General features: G+C 36.1%; 1 protein-coding gene across 1 annotated transcript in view; it reads left to right on the top strand.

Moving 5' to 3' along the window:
• Positions 1-14591, top strand: part of HTR2C (5-hydroxytryptamine receptor 2C) — a 152194-nt gene that overhangs the window by 109685 nt on the left and 27918 nt on the right. The gene's annotated exons all lie outside the window — the stretch shown is intronic.

Below are 14591 nucleotides of genomic sequence, written 5' to 3' on the forward strand. Positions count from 1 at the left end.
TTTTAACATTTATTCATTTTTGAGAGACAGAGAGAGACAGAGCATGAGCGGGGAAGGGACAGAGAGAGAGGGAGACACAGAATCTGAAGCAGGCTCCAGGCACGGAGCTGTCTGCACAGAGCCCGATGCGGGGCTCGAACTCACTAACTGCAAGGTCATGACCTGAGCTGGAGTCGGACGCTCAACCGACTGAGCCACCCAGGCGCCCCAGAAATGTACTCTTCAGTTTCCAAATGGTTGAAGACTTTCTTTATATACTCCTCTTATCAATTTTAATTTAATGAAATCACCACAAAATGTATTTTATACTATTTAATTCATAAAAATAATTGATCATTATTCAGGTGAAGAATATGGTCTACATTGCTAAATGTCTTAAGTGCCCTTGGGAAAAAAATGTATTCTGCTATTTAGGGACGGATTATTACCTATGTATTAATAGCATATGTTGGTTGAAAGTGTTCAAGTGTTCTTTATTTTTTTTTTCTGTTTGTTCCATGAGTTACTGATTGAGGGATGTTGAATTCTCTGACTATATTGGTAGATTTTTCTATTTCTACTTTCGGCTCTATCAGTTTCACTCAATTCATTTTTACCCTATATCATTTAGGTGCACAGTTAGAATGCGTGTGAACTTTTGACAAACTGAAATCGTATAACATTCACATAAATTCATCAGCTCTCTTTTCTTAGTGTTAGCGTGATAAAACTTTTTCCATGCCTTACTTTCCCGTACTTGAGATATAATGCACATATATTTACACCTCCAAAGTGTAAAATTCAGAAGTCATCATTTTTTCCAGGTTTATTGGCATATAATTTCCTTACACCATTGTGTAAGTTTAATGTGTCCAATGTGATGATTTGATATATGTATGTATATTGAAATGATTACCATAAGAAGTTAGTCAACACATCCATCACCTCACAATTACCTTGTGTGTGCGCGCACGCGCGCGCGCGTGTGTGTGTGTGTGTGTGTGTGTGTGTTTCCGGAGAGGATCTTAATTCTTTTGAATATATACCCAGAAGTGGGATTGCTGAATCATATGTTGGTTCTATTTTTTTTTCATTGTTAAAAACTCCATGCTGTTTTCTATAAGGGCTTTACCAATTTACATTCTTACCAATGATGAAGGTTTTTTGGGGTGACAGTGGGGAGTGGGGGTCATGGGGTCCGGAGCCAAGGACCAAAAAAGAAGTCTTGAAGACGTCTTTGGTGCAAAAAGGTGATTTTATTGAAGCAGGAGGACAGGACCCAAGGGCAGGAAGACTGATTATATACTATGGAGTTGGGGGAGGTAAAGTCCAGGGGCAGTTTCCAGTGAGATTTTCATATGCTAAAGAAGGCTCCCAGGATCCAGGAGGCCTAGCTATTGTCAGGCTAAGGTTGTTTTTCCCTCTATCAAAGCATTAATTAGCATTAAGACTAAGAACTGATTCAGGAGTTCCTGAAGAAACGTTTTACTCTGCCAGCCTCAAGTATTTGTCAATAGGCTGCAGGTTATAAGGAAATTTAGTTTCATCTGCCATTTCCTTCTGCCTTTGTTTCTCACATCACTATGGAGGGGTGATGGAAACTTAGGTCCCGCAGGACTATGATCCCTATCAGTTAACCCTTTGTTTTTCCCCTTTCCCTTTGTTCTTCGGCCGCCAGGAGTGCCACCTGGGGGGTGGGGGGAGTGTTTGCAGCCTGTCAGCCTGCCTTATGCTCCCTCATCACCAACAGTGCACCAAGGATCCCCTTTTCTCCACATCTTCAGCAACACTTGTCTTTTTTATTTTTTATAATAGTCATTCTAACAGGTACGAGGTGATATCTCATTGCGGTTTTGATGTGCATTTCCCTGATGGTTAGTGATGTTGATCACCTTTTTATGTACTTGTTGGCCATTTATAGGTCTTCTTGGGGAAAATGACTATCCAGGCTTTTTGACCATTTGAAAATTTTTTTAAATAAACTTTTTATTTTAAGATCATTGTAGATTCACATGCAGTTCTAAGAAATAAGACAGATTCTTCTGTATACTTTTTTTTTTTCAAATTTTCAGCATGGTAACATCTTCCTTTACCCATTTTTTAATTGGGTTACTTGTTTCCTTGCTATTGAACTATATGAATTCCTTACATATTTGAGACATTAAACCCCATAGCGGATACGTGGTTTACAAATATTTCCTCCCACTCCTTTGGTTGCCCTTTCGCTCTTTGATTGTTTCTTTTGCTGTGAAAGAGCTTTTCAGTTTGATGTTATTGCTTTTATCGTTTGTGCTTTTGGTGTCACATCCAAAAAAATCTTGGCCAAGACTGAAGTCAAGGGGCTATTTCCTTGTTTGTTTGTTTGTTTCTTTTTTCTGTAAGACTCTGGTGCTTTTAGGTCTTACATTGAAGTCTTTAATCCATTTCAAGTTAATTTTTGTGAATGGTGTAAGATTAGGGTACAATTTCACTCTTCTGCATGTGAATATCTAGTTTTCTCAGTACCACTTCTTGAAGAGACTATCCTTTCCCCCATTGAGTATTCTTGACTCCCATGTCAAATATAAGTTGGCCATATAGGCATGGGTTTATTTCTGGGCTTTTGATTATGTTCTATTGGTCTATCTGTCTGTTTTTATGCCAGTGCCATAATAGTTTGAATACAATAGCTTTGTAGTATGGTTTAAAATCAGGAAGCATGATGCCTTCAGCTTTGTTCTTTCTCAAGATTACTTTGGCTATTTGGGGTCTTTTCTGATGCCATAAAGATTTTAGGGTTGTCTTTTCTATTCCTGTGAAAGGTGCCATTCCGATTTTGATAAGACTTTCATAGAATCTAAAGATGGTTTGGGGTCGCATGGGCATTTTAACAGTATTAATTCTTCCTAATCCATGAACATAGATATTTTTCCATTTGCTTCTGCCTTCTTCAATTTCTTTCACCAGAGTCTTATAGATTTCAGTGCATAATCTTTCACCAACTTAGTTAAATTTATTCGTATTTTATCATTTTTGACACTACTGTAAATGAGATTTTTTTCTCTTTATTTCTTCTTCAAATAATTTGGAACGTATAAAGATGCAATTGATTTCTGTATGCTGATTTTTGTATCCTGAAACTTCATCAGTTTAATTAGTTCTAATAGTTTCTTGGTGTAATCTTTAGAATTTTTGATATATGTAATCATGTCAGCTATAACAGAGTCAGTTTTACTTCTCCCTTTTAGATTTGGATTCCTTTTATTTATTTTTCCTGCCTAAATGCTCTGGCTAGGGCATTCCGTAGTATATTGAGTAAGAGTAGTGAAAGTGTGTCATGTTTCTGTTCTTAGAGGAAAAGCTTTCAGTCTCTCACCATTGAGTACGTTAGTTGTGGGCTTGTTATGTACGGTCTTTATTATGTTAAGACGCATTCTTTCTATGCACAAGTTGTTGAGAGTTTTTATCATGAAAGAATGTTGAATTTTGTGAAAGGCTTTTTCTGCATCTCTTGAGATAGTTGTGTGACTTTTATCTTTCCTCCTATTAACGTGGTGTAATATACTAATTTGCATATGCCAAACTATTTTTGCATCCTAAGGATAAAGCCCATATGATCAGGTGTATGTTCCTTGTATTGTGCTGTTGAATTTAGTTTGCTAGTATTTTATTGAAGATTTTTGCATCTATATTCATCAAGGCTATTGGCTTATAGTTTTCTTTTTCTATAGTGCCTTTATCTGGCTTTGGTATCAGGGTAATGCTAGCCTCATAACGTAAGTTGGAGAATGTTCCTTCTTTTTCAAGTTTTTGGAAGTATTTGAAAAAGATTGGCCTTAATTCTTTAAACATTTTGTAGAATTCACCAGTGAAACCATCTGGTCCTGGGTTTCCCCTTTTTGGGAAGTTTGGGTTTTCATTTGTTTGTTTGTTCCTTTGTTTCCTGCTTCAATCTCCTTATTCATTATTGGACTGTTCAAAATTTTCTGTTCCTTCACGATTCATCTTGGGAGGTTGTATGTGTCTAAGAATTTATCCATATCTTCTAGATTATCTAATTTTTTGGCACATAGTTGCGTATAGTAGTCTCTTATGATCCTTTGTATTTCCTCGGTATTAGTTGTAATTTCTCTTCTTTCATTTGTAATTTTGTTGAAGGTTTTTAATATATTCACAACGTTGTGTAAGCATCACCACTGCCCTGTTCCAGAATATTTTCGTTACCCAAGGATAAGCCACTTACTGATTTGAAGTTACAATTCAATCCTTCTCCCCTTGACCCCAAGCAAACAATAATCTACTTTGTGTCTGTATGATTTTGCATATTCTGAACATTTCATATAAAGAAAACCATACACTATGATCTTTTGTGCATGACTTCTTCCGAATAGCATCATATTGTCAGAGATTACCCATGTCTTCTGGTGATGGGCATTTTGACTGCTTCCAGTCCTTTTATTATTATGGATAATCCTCTGAACACTCATATGAAAGTTTTTGTATATACATATATTTTCAATTCTCACAGCTATATCCTAGGAATAGAATTCCTACATTACATGGTAACTCTACATTTAATTTATTTAGGAACTCTCAAGCTATTTCCCAATGCCTCATTTTAAATCCCCACCAATTGTGTAGAAGACTTTCAATTTCTTCGCATCCTTGCCAACATTTGTTATTGTCTATATGTGTAATTATTCTCATCCTAGTGTATGTTAAGTGGTATCTTATTGTGGTTTCAATTTGTATTTTCCTAATGGCTAATGATATTGAATGTACTTCACTATTTATATTGGCCAAATGTATGTTTCCTTTGGGGAAATGTATATTTAGATATTTTACTAAATTTTAATTGGGCTTTATTTTATTTTATTTTTTTTTCTAAATTTTTTTTAATGTTTATTTATTTTTGAGACAGAGACAGAGCATGAACGGGGGAGGGGCAGAGAGAGAGGGAGACACAGAATCGGAAGCAGGCTTCAGGCTCTGAGCCATCAGCCCAGAGCCCGACGCGGGGCTTGAACTCGCGGACCGCGAGATCATGACCTGAGCTGAAGTCGGACGCTTAACCGACTGAGCCACCCAGGCGCCCCTGGGCTTTATTTTAACTATGAAGTTGCAGAAGTTCTTTATATATCCTAAATAAAAGACATTTTCTTTATGATTTATGCTTTTAGCATCACATTTAAAGAGTTTTTTTCTTGCCTGGAGCCATAAAGATTTACTGCTATATTTTCATCTAAGGCTTTTATAGTTTTAGCCCTTACATTTAGATCTTTTATTCATTTTAAGTTCATTTTTATAAATATTGTGGGGTAAGAGTCTAGTTGCATTCTCTGTGAGTAGATATACAATTGTCCCAGCACCCTTGGTTAAAAAGACTACTTCTTTCCCGTTGAACCACCTAGTCACCTTGTCAAAACATAATTAACAAAACATAACAGGTTGTTGTTGGACTCTCAATTCTATTCCATTGATCTACAACACTCTCCTTATTTTAGTACCACACAGTCTTAATGACTGTAGCTTTGCAGCATGTTTTGAAATGTGGAAATGTGAGGGCTCCAACTCTATTCTTTTTCATTATTATTTTATTTTTTATTAAGTTTTTAAAATTAAAAACAAATTTTTTTCTTTAGCATTTATTTATTATTGAGAGCCAGAGAGACACAAAGCGTGAGCAGGGGAGGAGCAGAGAGAGAGGGAGACACAGAACCTGAAGCAGGCTGCAGGCTCTGAGCTGTCAGCACAGAGCCTGACGTGGGGCTCGAACTCACAAACTGTGAGATCATGACCTGAGCTGAAGTCAGTCACTTAACCAACTGAGCCACCCAGGAGCCCCAAGTTTTTTTAATTTTAATTCTAGTATAGTTAACATATAGTGTTATATTACTTTTGGTGTACATTATAGTGATTTAATAATTCTATACATCATGAATCACTGCTCATCATAAGTGTACTCTTAATCTTCTTCATCTATTTCACCCATCTCCCCTCACCCACCTCCTCTCTGATATGCTTTATTTAAAAATTTTTTAAGGTTTATTTATTTTTGAGACAGAGAGCGAGCAGGGGAGGGGCAGAGAGGGAGAGAGAGAGAGAGAGAGAGAGAGAGAGACAGAGAACCCGAAGCAGGCTCCAGGCTCTGAGCTGTCAGCACAGAGCCTGACCTTGGGCTCGAACTCATGGACCGCGAGATCATGACCTGAGCCAAAATCGGACGCCCAACTGACTGAGCCACCCAGGTGCCCCTGATATGCTTTATTTTAAATGAGTACTCTCAGTTAATGTTATTTTTTTCAATAAGAATATTTTTTTTACTTGAAGTATACTTCAGAATACATGGTTCTAAAAGATATATGTAGAACATTCCATCCAAAAAAAAAATAGACTACACATTTTCATCAAGTGCACACACAAGAATCCCCTGGTTAAATCGCATAAAAAGAGAACAAATATTTAAGAAATTATTTAACAAATTTTTAACAAATATTTATCAAATTTAAGTAGACTGAAATCATATCAAGTATAGTTTCCAACCCCAATTGGTACAAAACTAAAGATCAATAATAAAATAAAGCTGGAAAATCTACAATGTAAATATTAAATATTTAATATGTAAATACCAAACAACATACTCCTACACAAGCAATGGGCCAAATAAGAAATCAAATGGCAAATCAAAACATCTCTCAAAACAAAAGAAAAAGAAAACACAACATTCTAAAACCTATAGGATGAAACAAAAGCAGATGTTAGAGCGAAATTTATGCTAGAAATGCTTGTATTAAAAAAAATTCAAATAAATAACTTCACATTATGCCACAAGAAATTAGAAAAAGAAGAATTAGTTGAAATTTAGTAGAGGAAGGAAATAACAAAGAAAAATCAGAAAAAAAAAGTGAAATAGAGACCAGAATAAACAATAACATTGAAAGTAATGACCGATTTTTACAAAACAATAAACAAAATTTGCAATGCTTTAACTGCATTAACTAGGAAAACAAAACTCAAAAGCCAAATTGAGAAATAGAAGAGAAGACAATATAACCACAGAAATACGTAGTGTGAAAACAGATTACTATAAACAATTATATACTAACAAATCAGATAACTTAGGGGAAAAAAACAGATAATTCTTAAAAATGCACAAGTCGCCATGCTTGAATCATGAGTCTTAAATCCAAGAAATAAGAAACCATCTTAGACCAATAATAAGAATGAAAGTTGAATTAAGAATCAAAAATCTCCCAGCAGAGAAAAGCCCAAAACCACATGGTTTCATTGGTGAATTCTACCAAATATTTACAATAAAAAAAATAATGACAATCTTTATGAAAATCTTACAAATAATGGAAGAGAGAGAACACATTCAAAATCACTCCATGAGGCCAGTACTACCCTGATACCAAAGCAGGATAAAAACAAGAACAAAAAAGTCTAGTTAAAAGTATTGCTGGTCTGACTTTCTTTTAACATCCATTTGTGTGATAAATGTTTCTCCACCACTCACTTTAAATCTGCAGGTGTCTTTAGGTCTAAAATGAGTCTCTTGTAAGCAGCATATAGATGGGTCCTGGTATTTTTACCCATTCTGACGCCGTATGTCTTTTGATTGAAGCATCTAGTCCATTCAGAGTAATTATTGATACATGTTTCTTGCCATTTTAGTACTTGCTTTGCCATTGTTTCTGGATATTTTTTCTGATCCTTTCTTGTCTTTGTCACTTTTGGTGTCTCCTTTCCATTCAAAGAGTCCCCTTTAATATTTCTTGCAGAGCCGGCTTAGTGGTCACAAACTCCTTTAGTTTTTGTTTGTCTGGGAAACGTTTTATCTCTCCTTCCATTCCGAACGATAGCCTTGCTGGATAGACGATTCTTGGCTGCAGACTTTTCCCATTCAGCACTTTGAATATATCATGCCACTCTCTTCTGGCTTGCCAAGTTTCTTTGATAAATCTCTAGCTAGCCTTATCAGTTTTCCCTTGTAAGTTAAGGACTTCTCGTGTCTTGCTGCTTTTTTCTTTATCACTATATTTTGCAAACATAATTACAATATGTCTTGCTGTTGGCCTGCTTTTGTTGATTTTGACGGGAGTTCTCTGTGCCTCCTTGATCTGGATGTCAGTTTTATTCTTCTTTTTCAATATTGTTTTGGATATTCTAGGGCCCTTGCATCTTTATATGAATTTTATAAGCATTTTGCCAGTTTCTGAAAAATAAGGCATCCAGGATTCTTACAAGAACTGTGTTGAATCTGTAGATCATTTTGTAGACTATTGTCATCTTAACAAGATTAAGTCTTCTGGTCCATGAACACCAGATACATTTTCAGGTATTTAGCATTCTTCATATTCTTTCATTTCTTTAACATTTCTTTTGCAGTTTTCAGTGTACCGGTCTTGCATTTCTTTTGTTACATTCATCTTCTCAAAGTCCATGAGGGTTGGAATCAACTTCTTCCAAATTCCTGTTAATGTTGACATTTTGACCTTTTCCCATGAGTCACAAATGCTCTTACCGGCAGCTAGAAGAGGGACTCCTTTCCAGAAGGTTTTAAATGTACATTGCTCAGATCCATCAGAGGAATCACTATCTACGGCAGCTCTATTCTTACAACATTTATTTCCTGAATAATAAAGTTGAGATTACTTCCTGATCCATGGGCTGCAGAATGGATATTGCGTTAGCAGGTGTGAAAACAACATTAATCTCATTGTCTATCTCCATCAGAGCACTTGGGTGACCAGATGCATTGCCACCGAAGAGGGATATTTTGAAAGGAATCTTTTTTCTAAGCAGAAGGTCTCAACAATGGGCTTAAAACATTCAGTAAACCATGTTGCAAACAGATGTGCTGTCATCCAGGCTTTGTTGTTCTGTTCGTAGACTGGATTTAGCATCTCTCTTGAAGGCTCTGGGATTTGCAAACTGTCCACCCACCCTGGCTTCATCTTAAAGTCGCCAGCTACATTAGCCCCTAACAAGATAGTCCATCCTTTGAAGTTTTGGAACGAGGCACTGACTTCTCTCAACTAGCCGTGAACGTCCTAGAGGGCGTCTTCTTCCAATAGAAGTCTGTTTTCTCTACTTTGAAAATTCGAGATTTGGTGTAGCCAACTTTGCAAATTATCTTAGCTAGATCTTCTGGATAACCTGCTGCAGCTTCTACATCAACACTTCCTGTTTCACCTTGTACTTTTATGTGATGGAGATCGCTTCTTTCCTTAAACCTCATGAACCGACCTCAGCTAGCTTCCAATTTTTCTTCTCTAGCTTCCTCATCTGTCTCAAATCTAACAGAACTAGAGAGAGTTTGGGCCTTGCTCTGGACTAGGCTTTGGCTTCGGGGAATGTTGTAACTGGTGTGGTCTTCTCTCCAGACCACTCAAACTTTCTCCGTACCAGTAAGAAGGATGTTTTTCTTTCTTCTCATTTGTGTCGTCCTTCAAATAGCATTTTCAATTTTCCGCAAGAGCTTTTCCTTTGCATTCACAACTTGGCTCACTGTTGGGCACAGGAGACCTAGCTTTCAGCTTATCTCACCTTTTGACACGATTTCCTCACTAGCCTTAATTATTGTTAGTTTTTGATTTAAAGTGAGAAGCGTGAGAGTCTCCCCTTCACTTGAACACTTAGAGGCTAGTGTAGGGTTATTCATTGGCCTAATTTCCATATTTTTTTGTCTCAAGGAATAGGAGGCCTGAGGTGAGGGGGAGAGATGGGGGGGATGTCCAGTTGGTGGAGAACACAGGACACACGGGACATTTATCAATTAAGAGTTTGCCATTTTATGTGGATGCAGTTTGTGGCATCTAAAACAATTACAATAGTAACATCAAATATCACTAATCAAATCAGCTACACTCAATTTAAAAAAGAGGTAAAAAAGATTATTCATCACTGACCACCATAACACATATAATGAAAGTGAAAAAGTTTGAAATATTGTGTGAATTAACAAAATGTGACCCAGAGACATGAACTGGACAGATGCTGTTGGAAAAAACGGTGCCAACAGACTTGCTTGACGTGGGGCTGCCACAATTCTTCAATTTGTAAAAACTGCATCATCTGTGAAGCACAATACAATGAAGTATGCTTGGGATGCCTGGGTGGCCCAGCCGGTCGAACATCTGACCCTTGATTTCAGCTCAGGTCGTGATCCCGGGGTCGTGGGATCAAGCCGCCACATCACATCAGACTCTGCTGAGTGTGGAGCTTGCTTGGGAGTCTCTCTCTCTCTCTCTCTCTCTCTCTCTTTATCTCTCTCTTTATCTCTCTCTCTCTACCTCTCTCTCTCTCTCTAAAATACAAATAAATACATAAATAAATAAATAAATAAATAAGTAAATAAATAAATAAATAAAAATGAAGTGTGCCTGTACACAGAAGTGGAATTGCTGGATCATTTGATAGTTTTCTTTTTAACTTTTTGAGTAAACTCCATACTGTTTCCCATAGTGGCTGCACCCACCAGCAACACACTAGGCTTCCTTTTTCTACATCCCCTCGCCAACACAGTTGTCTCATGTGGTTTCTTTTTAGGCATTCTGATAGGTGTGGGGTGACATGTCACTGTGGTTTTGATTTGGCATTTCCCTGATGATGAGTGATGTTGAGCATCCTTTCACGTGTCTATTGCTCATCTGGATGTCTTCTCTGAAGAAATGTCTCTTTAGGTCTCCCGCCCATTTTTTAACTGGGTTACTTGTGGTTTTGGAGTCGAGTTGTATAAATCCTTTATATATTTTGGATACTAACCTTTTATCGGGTATGTCATATGGAAATATCTTCTTGCATTCGGTAGGTTGACTTTTAGTTTTGTTGATTATGTCCTTCGCTGTGCAGAAGCTTTTTATTTTGATGTAGTCTCAATAGTTTATTTTTGCTTTTGTTTCCCTTGCCTCAGGAAACATATCTAGAATACTGTTGCTACAGTCAATGTCCTAGAAATTACTGTCTGTGGGCTCTTCTAGGATTTTTATGGTTTCAGGTCTCACATTTAGGTCCTTAATCCATTCTGAGGTTACTTTTCTGTATGATGTAAGAAAGCGGTCCAGTTTCATTCTTTTGCATGCAGCTTTCCAGTTTTCCCGACACCATTTGTTGAAGAGACTGTCTTTTGCCCATTACATATTCTTGCCTCCTTTGTCATAGATTAATTGACCATATAATCGTGGTTTTATTTTTGGGTTCTTTCTTCTATTCCTTTCATCTGTGTCTGTTTTTGTGCCAGTACCATACTGTTTTGATGACTACACCGTGGTAGTACATCATGAAATCTGGAATCGTGATATCTTTAGTTTTGTTCTTCTTTTTCAAGATTGCTTTGGCTAATCGGAGTTTGTGTTTCCATAAAAATCTTATGAGTATTTGTTCTAATTATGTAAAAAAAATGCTGTTGATATTTTGATAAGGATTGCGTTAAATCTGTAGATTTCTTTGGGTAGTATGGATGTTTTAACAATATGGGTTCTCCGAATCCATGAGCATGGAATAGCTTTTCATTGGTTTGTGTCATATTCAATTTCATTCATCAATGTTTTATACTTTTCAAAATACAGGTCTTCCAACTCCACGGTTAAGTTTATTCCTTGGTATTTTATTATTTTTAGTACAATTTTAAATAGTATTGTTTTTTTAATTTGTCTTTCTGCTGCTTAATTATTAGTGTATAGAAATACAAAGGATTTCTGTATATTGATTTTGTATCCTGCGACCTCAGTAAAATTCATTTATAAGCTCTGGTATTTTCTTTGTGGGTGTGGAGCCTTCAGGGTTTTCTCTATATAGTATGCTACCTGCAAATAGTGAAAGTTATATTTCTTATAAATTTGGAAGCATCCTATCTCTTTTTCTTGTGTGATTACTGTGGCTAGGATTTCCAGTACTATGTTAAATAAAAATGGTGAAAGTGGACCTCTTTGTCTTGTTCCTGATCTTAGAGGAAGAGTCTTTCCCCATTGAGTATGATGTTATCCATAGATTTTCATATATGGCCTTTATTATGTTGAGGTATATTCCCTCCAAACCTACTTTGTTGAGGGTTTCTTATCATAATTAGATGTTGTACTTTGTCAAATGCTTTTCCTGCATCTATTGAAATTATCATATTTTTTTCTCTTGCTAATGTGATATATCACACTGATTGATTTGCAAATATTGAAACAACTTGCATCCCAGGAATAAATCCCATTCGATTGTGATGAACGATTTTTTTAATGTGTTGTTGGACTTGGTTTGTTAATACCTTGTTGAGGATTTTTGCATCTATATTCATCAGTGATACAGACCTCTAGTTTTCTTTTTTTTATAGCATCTTTATCTGGTTTTGGTATCAGGGTCATGCTGGCCTCATAAAATACATTTGGAAGTTTTACTTTCTCTTCTATTTTTTGGAATAGTTTGAGTATTTACTCTTTTTTAAATGGTTGGTAGAATTCACCTGTGAAATCATCTCGTCCCGGACTTACGTGTGTTGGGAATTTTTTGATTACTGATTCAATTTCCTTGCTAGTAACAGGCTATCAAATTTTCTATTTCTTCCTGATTCAATTTTGGGAGGCTTTATGTTTCTAGGAACTTACCCATTTCTTCTAGTTTGCCCAATTTGTTGGCATATAATTTGTCATAATATTTTCATATAATTTTTGGATTTCTGTGGTGTTGGTTGTTTTTTCTCCTTTTTCATTTCAGATTTTGTTTGTTTGAGTCCTCCCTCTTTTTTTTTTTTGTAGAGTGTGACTAAAATTTTGTCACTTTTGTTGATACTTTCAAAGAACCACCTCCTGGTTTCATTGATCAGTTCTATTTTAGTTTCTATTTCATTTATTTCTGCTCTAATCTTTATTATTTCCTTTCTGCTACTGGTTTTGGGTTTTGTTTATTCTCCTTTTTCTAGCCTCTTTAGGTGTAAAGTTGGGGGGGTGGTTTGAGATTTTTCTGGCTTCTTAAGGTACACCTGTATTACTATAAATTTCCCACTTAGAACTGCTTTTGCTGCATCCCAACGATTTTGGACCATTGTGTTTTCATTTTCATTTGTTTCTCTCTCTATTTTTTTATCTCTTCCATCTCTTGGATGACCCATTCATTGTTTAATAACATGTTATTTAAGCCTCATGTATTTGCGCTCTTTCCCGATTTTTTCTTGTGGTTGATTTCTAGTTTCATAGCATTGTAGTCAGAAAGGAAGCACAGTATGACTTCAGTCTTTTGGAGTTTGTTGAGACTTGTTTTGTGGCCTAACGTGTGATCTATTCTGAAGAATGTTCCATGTGCACTTGAAAAGAATGTGCATTTGGTGTTGTAGATTAGAATGCTCTAAAAATATCTGTTGGGCTCATTTCGTCCACTGTGTCATCCAAAACCACTATTTCCTTGTTAATTTTCTGTGTGGATGATCTACCTATTCATGTAAGTGGGTGATAAAGTCCCTAATATTATTGCATTACTATCAATTACTTCCTTCTCCTACAATTATTGTATTACCATTGATTACTTCCTATATGTTTATTATTAGCTGCTCTATGTATTTGTATTCTCCTATGTTGGGTGCATAAATATTTACAATTGTCACATCTTCTTGTTGGATTGTTCCCTTTATGAATATGTACTATCCTTTGTCTCTTGCTACAGTATTTGATTTAATGTCTATTTTTTTTCCAATATAAATATTGCTACCCCAGCTTTCTTTTCACTTCTATTTGCATGACAAATGCTTTTCCATCCCTTCATTTTCGACCTGCATGTGTCTTGAGGTCTGAGACATGTCTCTTGTAGGCATCACATAGATGAGTCTTGCTTTTTCATCCATTTCATCACACTTTGACTTTTCACTGGAGCATTTAGTCCATTTACATTCAAAGTGATTACTGATAGATGCTTAACTTATTGCCATTCTGGTAAATGTTTATGGTTGTTTTGTTGCCCCTTTCTTCTCTGGCTCTCTTCTCTCACAAGTTTCTGACTTTCTGTAGTAATATACTTGGATTCTTTCTCCTTATTTTTGGCATGACTACTACTGTTTTTTGATTTGTGGTTACCGGTACCTTATGCATAGAGCAGTCTATATTAGGTTGATGGTCCCTTAAGTTTAAGCCTACTCTCAAGGCAATACATTTTTAGTCCTCTCCCACCATGTTTTAGGTGTATGGTATCATACTTTACATCCTTTTATTTTGTGAGTCCCTTGACTGATTTTTATAGATCTATTCAATTTTACTGCTTTTGTGCTTTCTACTTTTCTCCCTCCTTTCCCGTCAAAAATTCCCATTTAAAATTTCTTGTAAGGCTGGCTTAGCGGTGATGAATTCCTTTAACTTTTGTTTGTCTGGGAAACTCTTTATATCTCTCCTTCTATTCTGAATGACAGTCTTGCTGGATAGAGTATTCTTGGCTGCAGAGTTTTTTTTTTTTCTTTCAGCACTTTGAATGTATCATGCCACTTCCTCCTGGCATGCAAAGTTTCCTTTGAAAGAACAGCAAATAGCCTTATGGGGTTTCCTTTGTATGTATGTAACTTTTTTTTTCTTGTTGTTTTTAAATTCTCTATTTGCCATAACTTTTGCCATTGTAATTACTATGTGTCATGGTGTGAACCTCTTTGGGTTGATTTTGTTGGGGGC

The sequence above is a fragment of the Prionailurus viverrinus genome, chromosome X, assembly GCF_022837055.1.
Source record: "Prionailurus viverrinus isolate Anna chromosome X, UM_Priviv_1.0, whole genome shotgun sequence".
Classification (NCBI taxonomy): domain Eukaryota; kingdom Metazoa; phylum Chordata; class Mammalia; order Carnivora; family Felidae; genus Prionailurus; species Prionailurus viverrinus.